The sequence below is a fragment of the Plectropomus leopardus genome, chromosome 7 (genome assembly GCF_026936395.1).
Source record: "Plectropomus leopardus strain MGB_pleo_1.0 chromosome 7, ASM2693639v1, whole genome shotgun sequence".
In the NCBI taxonomy this organism is placed as follows: domain Eukaryota; kingdom Metazoa; phylum Chordata; class Actinopteri; order Perciformes; family Serranidae; genus Plectropomus; species Plectropomus leopardus.
In genome coordinates this window covers 22,650,209-22,663,457 of record NC_142182.1, presented here as the reverse complement: position 1 = coordinate 22,663,457, position 13,249 = coordinate 22,650,209, and the positions used below count along the sequence as shown (strand labels likewise).

Genomic DNA, 13,249 nt, shown 5'->3' with positions numbered 1-13,249 from the left:
CCACAAGTCTGCTAAAGTGAACACACTGTCATCTTGGTACTTTATGATCAGCTATAAAAGTCCCAGTAATTCTCATTTTCAAGGAAAAAAAAAACACAAAAGCAGCACCATACCTCCTGGGAGCTCAAATAGCCCCAACGTCACGCCAAGAGAAATATCCAAATGCATTTTAAGCCTCCCAGTTCCATCGAGAGTTAGCCAGATAAATATCGTGGGGGAAATCAGCCGGGGATGAGACGACATCCAGAGCTAACTAAAAGGTTTTGCAGTGGAGCTCAGTCACTGCAGGGACAGCTCCAGCCAGCCAAAGAGACTGGAACTGGATCCTGGCTCAGTGTGGTTCAGTGAAGGGGATCGTGTGGGTACCTGACACCGGTGCAGTGACGGCCAGCAAAACATCAGAAGCTGCTTAATAATGAATGAGCGAGGCCCTGCAGAGAGGCACACACACATACACCACATGGCGAACAGGGAGTCACACTGACATAATTGGAGACAGGCTTACAGTGTGGTCAGGTAAAAGTAGGGTATATGGCCATAATAAGTTGGAGCAACTTGACACATGTTGCTAACAAAGTACTCTGTCGTCAACCTGCAGCAGTCCACACTTTACATACAGCGGGTCAGAAGTGTGTTTAATGTTAGTGTATACTCAGGCAGATTCTGTCTATTCTCGTAAAACTTCCTTTTGTTGCACAAAATTTTAGTCAACAGCATTTAAAAAGAGAACCGTGATTGAAGGCATCAAGTAGGACTGAAATTGTGAGAGATCAGTCAGTTACAACCCAGTGTGGTGTTCAAAATTACAGGATTGATGGGTGTTGTCAAGTATGACTTAACCTCTACCACACCCACCTCACAAACAGAACACAATTGGCTGAGATGCAGTCCTCGTGGCAAAAAAGAAGGGGAATCAAATCAGAGCCGAGCACCGGCCCAGCTCCAGGCAACAAAAGTAGGAACCACTTTTCTCCTATGAAACATCAGCTGAGTAACCTCGGAGCCGAGAAATATCAACAAACACTGAGGTTAAAACCAGGAGACAGGAGTGCATCCATTTGAAAACTTGTGGTTTTGACTGACTGGGCCTCTGTCAAAAGATTAAGTCAATGTGGAACACCAAGCCAAAACTGAAATCTAAACACAGCTCAAATGGAACCGCAGTGTCATGAAATATGTGGCCAGAGTCCCTGAAAAGTACTGAGAGATTTGTGCAAAAAATAAAAACCTGGCAACACAATGAGGACCACAGAAATAAACATCATTAGAGTTGGTTGTATTGCACAACACAGAGGCGCAAACACAGCAGGTAAGGACTCCATGCTGTTCTACCTTTAGGTGCGGTTCATGCACGTAAGTATCTTGGTTATGACTAGGTTGTGTGTTGCACATGGTTTAATCTCTATAAACAGATATCTGCATATGTATACCACAGACTGTATATAAAGGTGGATGACACACCCCCACTTACCCCTGCTACTCCTGTTGCTCACTGAGACTTATTGTCAGTCCAATAGCCAAACGGTTATGAGATTGCGCATGGTTTTAAGTCACCTGGATATGCAAGCTGGAGAACTCCAGGAGAAACCAGGATACTTTGGCTTGTAAACACTTATCTGTGTTTCTGATCATCCTGTGATGATACATAGAGGAGTTGCTGAGATGTTAGTGTTTGGAAATCAAGAAACAAATGCATCACATCCATAGGCCATTTCGATGGCATGGTCCATGTGACATCATGTGAGCCATGCAGAGAGGATAAAAAGCCTGGCACACAGTCCAGGATCCTTAAGAATAATGTCATTATTCTCATTATTTACACCCAGTGCCAACATTCAGTGCCAATGCAGCAAGAAGCATGCCCTACATGTAGCGAGGTGGAAAGTAAAAAGGGTGAGTGGGCATGTGGTGAATTACTGTATGAGACTGGAGTTTGTTTCCCGTCACGAACTGCAGTTAATGGCTACATTTTTATTAACTGTCTTTCCAAAATCTGAGCCAAGTGTTTCAGTTACCTAACCCTGGAGATCCCTGAATATACATTATTTCTGATAACTACAGCATTTCCCTAACCTTAAAGGAATACTTCACCCCCGAAAATGACCATTTATTTATCAATTACTCACCACATGTTACGCTGAATTTGTGAAGGAAACGTGCTTTCCTTGTGTGCCTCAACAGTGAACCAAGAATCCAAAACTGGGAAAAGTTCTTGATAAACTGAAGCAAAAGGGGTCTGCATTTAACAACCATGAAACTATATCGTAACATCTGTTTATAAATTCTCACACAACTAGTATAATCCAAGTCTCATTTACCCGACTATATGCTCAGTACTTCACAAAAAGACAGCCCTTTTCAAGGGGGAACTGAACTGAAAGTAAAACTTATCTATGCTCTCTTCAAAGCTAGACTACATTGAGAGAAACAGTAATTTTACCTCATTGAACACATGAGCTGTTTGTCGACCACTTACTCGATCAGTTCAATGTATCCTCATACAACGGTTTGTATAATATCCTACAAATTTGAATGAATTGGTCAGGTAAGTTGAGGAAAAGAAACATGGAAAGGACTTGACTTGAAATGACTCAGAGTTGACATTAATGGCTTATGATTACATATATGTACACATTTTGTTGCATTTTTTACTAACAGTGGATGAGAACAACCTGATTAGCTATTATTTGGTGTTATTGCTTGACTTTGGTGAATCCAAATGAATCCTTCCAAACAGTAAATCGTTAAATGCAGCCCCCTATGACTGCAATCCATCAAGAAGGTGAATGCAGTTCCTTTAGATATTCAACGTAACACAAGGTGAGTAATTGATGAAAAGAGCTGATGAGACCCATTGGATGAGTAGAAAAACATCTTCAACTCACCAGTATATTTCTACCTGGTACCAACAAGAATTCCCAGTTGCTTTAGCAGAGGTGCTCAGACTCAGAATGAGTTTGAATAAAACAGCAAGACCTCAGCTTCCCTGCGTGAGAAAGCTCCATAAAACAACCACTGAACATGTTTATTTGGGAGCGTAAAGGTAAGGAAGTCTATCAGAAATCTACCTGAGGAATGAATGAAAGTTAAAGTAATTCATAGAACCAAAATGTGCTGCACAAAGACTAGCAAGAGCAGATGTATGGTTTAAACAAGGTGTAGCAATAATTACAAATTTATTTTAATGATTTGTTGGATGTGTTCTTATGTATTTTGATAAAGCTATATTTACAATACATCCAGGTTATTTGTTGCTGTTTTCTCTGAACTTAATGATCTTAACACCTCTGATTCAAACTTAGGACTTAACAACATTGCAAATAAAGCACTGTATCTCCAGCAATCTGAGCACACAGTAACATCAACATTGTCTTAAATATTGTGGCTGAAATTTTTTGGATTAACTTCTTGAAAAATCAGCCTCCAGGTTGGACTTCAGGCATGTAGCCAGAGCAATCCTTTGAAGCAGATTCCCGACAGCAGCTGGAGCTCTCAACCCTCAACACCGTTGCCTGATTTTCCCCTGTCAATCATGTGGAAAATGACGTCATTGGCATTTATGTCACGCAGCTCCTTCTGTTAGATGGAATGCCTTGGAAATGGCACCGGCCCAGTTACGGCCCACCTTAACATGTCAGAGAGCTCAGGCCACTGCATAACACAAGAGTCTAGCACGATCTATATGCGCAATTTATAGCCAGCTGTCTATCCATCTACGCCCACGGGCACCTACAATGTAAATCCATGACCTCATGTCCAACAGCCGGATCATAAATAAATCTTGAATAGATACTCGGTTCAGACACCACATTTGGGCTTGTGAGTGACCTGATATTAGGGGCCACACACAAAATGACTGAGAAAAGGGGAGCAGAGAGGGAGGGGGGTAGCGTAATAGCAGCAATTCCTTGCGAGTCAACTCTACAGCTGTTTGACATTAGGAGGTGGGAGTAAATTAGGTGGGCTGGGTCCGTGTGTGTGTGGGTGTAGGGGAAAAGGGAAGAGTAGGAATCAGGGGTGGAGAATAGGTCTACTTCCCAGATCTAAGCTGAGGAACACAGGCACCACTTCAGGGCAGGGTGGAATTTTTCAAGGCGTTGTCCTCCAACTGTTATTCCACCACTGAACTAAAGGCATATGCGAGGTAAATGGGACACACATGAGGAGCTGCAGAGGGTCAGTGTGATAAGTAAATATCAGCTGCAAAAATCACAAGGTATGCAGGAAAAGCTCCAGCAAGCACACACGTGGCACATCAAAAAAAGCCATCTCAGTGCTATTTTTTCCACTTTAGGCACCAAAAGTAAACACGTGTGAAAGTTTTCTGGGTAATTAGGTCTGAAAAAAGCCTGCCATGTCTCATTTGAGATACACAGAGTATTCTCTTAAATAAATACTGAAAAAGTGTGATTTCAAAGTGAAGTAGTTATTGTTTAAAATGTGAAACACCCACTGAATTATTGCTCTCATTGAGCCATGGTTTCACAAACCATTTGAGTTTGTTTATTTTCACAAGTGAAATCATTCAAAGGAGATAAAGATAGCAAAGGACAGTCATGTGTCACAGATAATTAATCAAGTGTTTTGAATGTAATAAAGTAATTGTTTTAGTCATATTGTTGTGCAAAATTTAATATAAATAAATAAATATATTTGGGTTTTTGATAGTTGGTCAACAAACGTATAATTTAAAGACGTCCCCTTGGTCTCTGAGAAATTGTTACGTCCATTATTTCCAAGCTGCAACCACAGAAGCTGAAAAATGAAGCAGGTACAAAGTGCTAAAAACTGCAGTTTCTCTAATGGCCACTTGGCCCAACAGGCTCCAAGAGTGAGTCAATCCTCTTAGACTCCTAATGCATAACATACACTATTCTTCACATTTGCACTTTTGATTTGTTTGCACTATTATTAATTGTCATTGATTATTGTTTGTGGTGTGCTGTACATAAGCATTTCACTGTGAACTGTACATGTATGATCGTGCATGTTATAAATATACCTGAAATTTGAAACATGCACAATTTTACAACAGAAATAAGCATGTTTACAGCCTGGTATAAAAACAAGCTCTAAACAGCCAATAGCCAATTTCCCCATTCATGACAACTGCATGGGTTCAACTCCACCCTCTAATCAAAATATGGTCACATCTGGCTTCGAAAAATTAAGATGTAGCAGCTATAATGCTGAACTCAAGCCTTCAAAACGGGAGGCCATAAAAAATGGTTGATTTCAAAGAAGCCATGTCCATTATTTTTACAGGCCATGATTATTTCTCTACTTTTTCATAAAATAAATATTTTTTTCAACAAAACGATCAGCAACTTAATCAATAATAAAAATCATCATTAGCTGCAGTCCTCATTGTGCTATTATGAATTATTAAACAGAGGTTAAGGACATTGTCATATTAGGTACAACTGATTCAGCTTTTACAGTAGAAAAGTAGGCCCATATCTCAGTCCGCTTGCATCATCATCTGTATGACATTTTTGTTGTGTTACAGTGAAGTACAGGGCACCGCAGACAGACACTACGGGCAAAGGGATTGTTATCAGCGGAGAATGGAGAAGCAGCAAGGAAAAGCTGTGTTCCTGGCCAGAGGAGGAGCTTGCTGTCGAGGGCAAAGCTCTACAACTCACACCAGAGCTCCTACTGCAGGCTAAAAGCGGCAGAAAAGATGGTTCTGGGTCTATCCACAGTGGACTGCGCTGCTGTCTGACACTGAGACATCAGCACTAAATTTAGCCTTTCTTATAACTGGTTTGAAACTTCTTGTAGTTGCATTAATAGCAGTCCAACTCCTTGTTTTGGTATGGTTTCTGTTCACACCTGATGCATACCGTACTGGAGTACAGGAACCGTACTCAAAACTTTGTTTTTTTTTTGAGTGGACTGGGTGTACCATTTCAGGGTACAGTACACAGTGTTCAAACTAATAAAACGAACTTGACTTTGTGGTCAAGTGTACTCAAATCTGGGCCCCGTTCCTTGATATGAAAGCCCCCTAATTATTTTTAAATATGTCCTGTAGGAAAATATTAGAATCCATACATCTGACTGATGGTTAGGAGATCATAATGGCTTTCATTTCAGAAACACATGCTTTAATAAAAAACAGTTTGGTTTTATATTTACAAACACCTCCTCTGAGTCGCTATCACCGCTACATGAAGCAGTCTGAGCCATGAGACAGACAGTAGTAGTAAGGCTGAGGGGGTGACCCAAACAGAAAATGACACCACTAGAGAGAGGAAGTAGTAACTCCTCACGACTCCCTAAGGTGCTCTCAACAGCATCAAGAATTTTTCACAAGGAGGAGGGAGTGGTGAGCTTTCTATGTTCTTTGAATTACCAAGCAAACAAAAGCGCAGAAGTACTGAAGCCTCCATTTCCTCTCATGATCTCCCCAATGAACCGTAACAAGGGCCACAGAGCAAATATGGCACTCACTGAAAAGACAGATAAACAGACTGAAGTCCACAGAGCCATGGCCTCCCTCCAATTAGTAGATGAAGATGGAAAGAAAAGAAGAAAGCAAAGAAAAAGAGGTCAACACAGGAGAAGCTTCAAGCTGATGCTCTAATTCAACCAGTCTGATATTGATTTATCTCCCACCCTGGGGCCCCTGAGTGGCTGCCATATTGGGCCCACCTACGCAAAAATTTATACCTGCACTCTCCTAATTGAGTCCCCACTTTGAAGAGAGAGCCTCCACTGAGTCATGAATGCCATCACAGTGACTAGTGTGTCAACAATTACCGTTATCTTCAATGAAGTGGCATCAAAGACCCACACGTGACACATGTGCAATGTCCATAATTTTTGATGCAAGAAACATTAATGTGGTGCTTTCTCATTCATGCTTCTTAATGTGATCCAACATTATTGCAAATTGTTTGTCTGTGAGAAAGGCTTGGGTTCCAGCCAGTTTTAAATATCCAAACTTACCACAAAAGTTTGTTGATTAAATTGTTCAGTATTGATTATTATCACATTTTATTCCTTAGATGGATGAATGTTTAAATTAACAGCAGAGGGTTTTACAGACACAACTACTTTTTAAAACATTTTTACGTTTCTTTGATCACTGTTGTTTTGAAACAATAAAAACGCTTCTTTGATTAATGTCAGAGACAGGCAGCTGGCTCCATGTGGAGGAAGATGTTTTCTGTACTCCACTGAGGTCATAGGTCAGCAACTCAAAGGTAGCAACCTGATCCACTGTTGCTGTTGTTGTAGCCATAAAAGTGTATGAATGTACTACATTCATCACAGAACTACACCCCTGTTCTGAATAGCTCTAAAGTGTAGATAAGAGTTTGCCTGGGGATTATGTATAAATTTACACTCCTTACATGCATTGTGTCTTAAAAATAAGCTTACATATTTTTTTTAAATTAAACTTACAACCGAGATACAGAACATTTTTGGCTTATTTCATTAGGTTTAGGCAACAAAGGTGCATGGTTAAGTTAAGGCAACAAAAATGGGTGGTTTAGGCTAGAAAAGTCAGTGGTTCGGTTTAAGCAACAAAAGTGCGTGGGCAAGTTTAGGCAATAGAAGTATGTGGTTCGGTTGAGGCAACAAAAGTATGTGGCAAGGCTTAGAAAAAAAACATCATGGTTTGGTTTAAAATAAGTATGTTTGCTACCAATGTAATCACATGACATACATCACTAGTAAAGCATGCTACATGTGCAAGCACACAACAGTGTTATTAAAATAACTCGATTAACTTTTGGTTCCAGAAGGGACACAAACAGCAGGCTCTCAGGTGAAAGTCCAGACTTTGTTTGAGTCCAATTACCTTTATCATAAGACAGTTGTCCGGAGCATCAAAAACTGCTGCTGCCCAGTATTTGTCTCATACCATAAAGAGTCCATCTGTGCGTCTGACATTGAGGGTCCGCCAGGCATCGGTATTTGATGAGTTTGGAGTGAGACCAGGTTTCACAGCCATATGAAACAATTGAATTTCCGGGAAGTCTGTTGTATCTGGCTTTTTTCCTACATCTGCAGAGTATAGATGTAGATGAGTATCGTCCAGAATTTGGCCATCTGTACAATCTATGCATCAACATTTTTTTGTATTACATTAAATTCATACATCTGCGACCCTTGTGACGACAAGCGGTTACAGTCAATCAATGACTGAATGAAATTAATACATTTTAAAAGTCATCCTGAATGGCCTGGAAAACAGACACATGTCTGCAGTACAGGTGGCTTGTGGCAGCAATGGGAGTTCAATGTCTTGCTGAAGGATACTTAAACACACGGACAGCTGGAGGGGTTATAAAACCACCAACCTGCTTTAGCTCCTGAGCCAGACCCTCCCCAACCTCTATGACACAAACAGGGGTAACCCTTTGAAGGTTTACAGCTGGCACATTGAAGAAAATGTCTTCAAGGTTATGTAAGGCCATGTAACCAACTTACTTGATAAACTCCCAACTAAATACCCAACATCACACATATAGTGTTATTTGGTATGTAGTTGTCATTGGCTTTTTATAGATAATCAAATATATCTTTACATTTGTTAAACATTAGGTTTATTTGAAATAAAGGCAAAATTGATAAAAGAAAAGAAGTGTACCGCTGTTGTTTTTCTGAAGAAAATGCAATTAGTGGGCATCTGGATCGAAACCGTCGGAGGACAGGCCAAGCTGTGTGAGAAATAGCTCGTGGAGAACACCAGACCCGTGGGAGGTGAACCCAAATGACCCGGCCCTGACTCCAACATCGCCACACAGACACAAAGAGGATGGATGGGAAAATAGCAAAGAAAGATTTTACCTCATCCAGAAGAAAAAAGCTCTAATGGAGAATGACAGATGCACTGCAGAGTCCAGCTCCCAGTGTGGGACCTTTGAGTGGGAAGCAACTTGCTACCTCTTATAGGAGCAGCTTTACAGGATGGGTTTGTCTTTGATGAGTGAAAGAAGTCTTAATGTTAAAGCCAGTATGAGCATATCGGGTTTGAATACACAATGCTTTGGCACTGACTTCTCAAAAACCAGACTCATGTGGAGCCCAGTGCTGCTTCATGTTTCCAACTTTAGCTGTGGTCACAAGTTCAGTCACACCCTCAGTGATAGTCACTAAACTCTCTCTTAATGTCTCAGACAATGACTATAGGGGTGAGACTGAGGAGTAAAGATATTTTTTAACAGCGGAAACCCTGACATTCTCCACCCATGGAGGAGAGACCTAATTAAATAGTGTGACAGAACAGTGACGGCCACACCTGCATGTGCGGTTCGTGTTAACCACGCTATGCCCCTGTCAGCTGTTCACCAGGCAGGCCAGAGGAGAATGCATGACAGAGAGTAACTGTGCTTCTGGATTTATCCCGAACCAGTCATGTATTATTAGATAGTGCTCAGTAGATGCTTACAAGAAGCAGTTGTCTTAGCTTGTCATCAGCTGATGCTAAATGACCTGTTCAAACCAGTTTGAAGCTCTTTTTCAGTACAACTGATGCTAAGCTATCATCAAAGCAGCAAACATAAGATTATTTCTTTTACAAAAAATGGCTCCAGTTATATTGTGAAACTTGTTTGACGTCATCAGATACCAAATACAGTGCTCACTGGCGTGGTGGGTGGAAGACAGGCCAAATAAGCTATAGCAAGACACAGAAGATGTTTCAGCTGCTTCTTGATATATTTTTGTGTTTTTGGCAACTTTAACATCCCTAAACAGATTAAAGCAGGGCTTATTTACAGTTTTTCATATGATACTTGCTTGTTGTCAAACTGAGTCTATGCTGACCAATGTACACTCTCTCTGTGAGCATTTAAATCAAAGCACAGGCTTCTTAAGGCTGTACTTAAGGCAAAATTGCAAATCCTAGGAAAGCGAAGGAATGGCCCGCCGTATTCTGCCTCTGATTGGCTTACCCTGACATTTTTACCCTTCCCACACGCAGTCTCTCTCGTCTTGCCTAAACCTAACCAATCCCACCAACAAAGGCAATGAGTGCTGGCCAGTGATAGGGAGAGTAGGACAGGTGATTCCTTTGTTATCCTTGGATTCACAAATTTGCGTACCGACACAGAGGTGCTATAATTAAAAAGTTTTATATTGCAGTTTCACCTGTTCTTCTGTTTTGTGTCTGCTTCCAATCACTTGTTTTTATCTTGTGCTGTTGCCCAAAATTAAAAAGTTTTATTGTAATGGAACATGTGCTGGGTAGATTAAGATCAAATAAAACAATGAAATATACAGTATAAGAGGATCGCCAAAGTCTGAAGGATTCATCCTCTTGGGAACACTGTTGTCTGTGCAGAATTTTATGGCATTCAATAGTTGCTGAAATACTTCCGTCTGGACTGAAAGTAGTAAAAGCAGTAGAAAGTAGAGGACTGATCAGCATGTTACTCTGTCTAAAAACAATGCATACAGGGACCAGAAAAAGTTCATATATAGCTCACTCACCAGCTCTTCATGTTATTGTTGTTTGTCATATAATTTAGTGACAACTGGATTATTTTTGGTCTTTGTGACTAATTTGCTGCTAGTCTGTTTCTATTCAGAGCCCCTGCACCTTTTTCCACTCATGCATTTACACTGAGCACACAGGTGATGTCAATTAAAGCCTATCAGTGAGGGGTCACTGCCTGAAGGGTGACACTGAGATTGAGCAAAAGAAGCACAGGAAAGAAGGGAACTACACAGAGAAAGGGAGCACACCTCTCTTGTAATCTCTAATTGTCCCCTGCTCAAACACACTTATCCCCCCCACCACATCACTCACACAGAAGCGTGTAGTAAAGACATGTGGGAGCTGTGTCCTCATCACCGTCAGCCTCACTGTAATCTTTGTTGTTTTCCAAAGTCCCAGCTTCCATCACTCCCACACAAACCAGATCAGCCTACTCCAAACTGTTATAGCCAGCAGGAATCGGCTCCAGCGTGACTCAGAACAAAAACATAAAATATTTTCCGATTGAGAACACTGAGCAGTATCCCAAAAGGACCATTCACATTTATCCTCATAGCATCAACTGGCAAGTGCAAATTCCCACACAAGGGATGCTAAAAGACATGCAAGACATCAGATTCAAAACATTTTGTGGACATAGTTAGGTGTAAAAGTCATGCTTTGTTTGTATGCCTGTTTGACAGAACTGTGTGCAAAAGCATGGATTTAATTTTACCTTGTTGTCACTGTATTCAGCCCTTGAAACCAGAGAAAACAGGAAAGAACAGCAACTTAACAAGAAATTACCTAAAATTAGTTAGAAATTAGTTAAAAAGTTGCAAAAATATTACCTGAAATTAGCAGAATAAATTATTTAATGAAAAGGGTTTTTTTAAAAAAGAGAAGAAACACACAAAAGCAGGAAATGACCTGGAAAAGTACTAAAATAAAAGGAGTAATAAATAATAAAAACAAATATATGTGTTTTTTCTCTAATCTAATTTTAAATATATCATCATAATAATTATAGATATAGTTTTTTCGATATTCTTTATTATTTTTACTATTTTTTTTAGCTACTTTTCAGGTTATTTTCTTGTTACCTTTTACAATTTTTTGCACTTAGCAGGACATTTTCTGCCACGTTGCAGATTGCATTTTTTTCCCATGTTTTTGAAATAAATCATACCAATTTGCTCACATTTCAAAGGTTTAAATACATTTTTTTAAGTTTCAAAGGACTAAGGAGACCAACTGACTCAGCTAAAAGTTGGTACAGTCCTTCGTGTGTAAACGCTTTACATAATTTAAAGCCTGACCTCTCTCTATTTTTATAAAAGCAATAGAAAGAATTACTATTTGTAATGTAAAAGGTGGCACTGACTCTCTCTTGAGAGTTTTGAAATCTCAAAATTTAAGGTCCAGCTTTACTGTTTTGGTTTACTCTCACTTTTATCATCATTTCCAGGTGCTGCAGGCAACTGTTTAGCATAAACTGTACAACCAACTGTACACTATCTACCCAGCACTAAAGAGCAGACATTGTAGAGTATTTAGCTGCTAAAGGGACAGATAATTTGCTCAGGAAAGGTTGGAGACCAAAGGAGCTAAAAGAGGATAAATATTGGGACTTAAGGCTCATTCCCACTGCACAAAAAACCCACTAACATCTGGCTTTTAAATGCAATGGGAATGACACCCAGGTAAAATGACTCTGCAGTAGACACAGGTTTAATTTTGGGTCCTTAACGGGCGAGATGCAATGACACGCCGTCACTAATTACAGTCTGTGTCTTCCGATGCACAGCTAAAAGATTGTTCCAAATTAGCCTGCACAGAGTTTGAAAGAGATACTGAACAAGCAAGAGATATTTAAAGAGAAGAAATCATTCAAAAGTTTCAAAAAACTTCTGTTTCTGCTGCTGTCTGCTGTTACCTGTTCTCCTGCCTGTCTGTGATGTCACACGGACACACTATAAACAAAACAGCTCACACGCCAGCTGACAGAAAGGCCGACTTGCTCTCCAGAGGTGAGTTCAGTGGCAGTGGGAATGAAGCCACTCGCTCATATTTAGCTGGTTTACCCGTGTTTAAAAATCCAGCCTGCACACCATGCTAATTTAGGAGGGAATGTGGTATTAGATTCATCAGGTGACAAAAAAATGACTCCAAATGAATGCTAATGTTGCTGCTAGATGTGTAGAGTTATATCAGCATTGATGGCAGGGTGTGTTACAGCTCATTGTCCCCTAGCTCTGTGTTTTCTGAACTGACATAGGACAACAACAGGCAAAGAACCATCGCTGTATAAAACCAAACACCATACACCGTCAGCAATGAACTAGAATTTGAAACTGAGCATTGCAGGGTTGCAGACTGTTACTGGCCTGATTTAAGCTGTAGTAGTCTGTCTCAATGACAGCTGGGAGACTACCTCACTGGAAGGAGAGTGAGTGGCAGTTCCAGAGATGGACCTTCAGTCAGCGACTGTAGCAACTCAGATTCAGCCAGCACATACCCCAGCGTCAGGATCACAACGAACCGGTGGCCAGCAGCAGCACTGGGTCAAACCTGTGTAATGGCAGCAACAGAAAGTTTGCTTCACAGGCAGGGAGTTGAGACTGTCAGTTCAGATCCCTGATGCAGAGATTTGCGCTGGCTGAATTTAAGTTGCTGTCTGTTGTGACAGGCTTGTACCACCCTGAAACTGTAGGGGCGCTGAAATAATTCCTGCATAAGGTAACATGGCTTTGATAGCTATTAAAATAGTCAACTTTTCACTGTTTTAACTGTTTTTGGATTACATGTCCTCTG

General features: G+C 40.5%; 1 protein-coding gene across 2 annotated transcripts in view; it reads right to left on the bottom strand.

Annotated features, from left to right (window-relative positions):
• The window catches only part of insc (INSC spindle orientation adaptor protein), a 67,543-nt gene that overhangs the window by 53,269 nt on the left and 1,025 nt on the right, over positions 1-13,249 (bottom strand). Inside the window, exon 1 of one of the 2 annotated variants that reach the window (XM_088080220.1) lies at positions 10,450-10,565. The exons of the other annotated variant lie outside the window; for it this stretch is intronic. The gene's annotated coding sequence lies outside the window, so the exon portion shown is untranslated. Of the gene's footprint in view, positions 1-10,449; positions 10,566-13,249 lie in introns of those variants that run through there. 2 annotated transcript variants of the gene reach the window in all.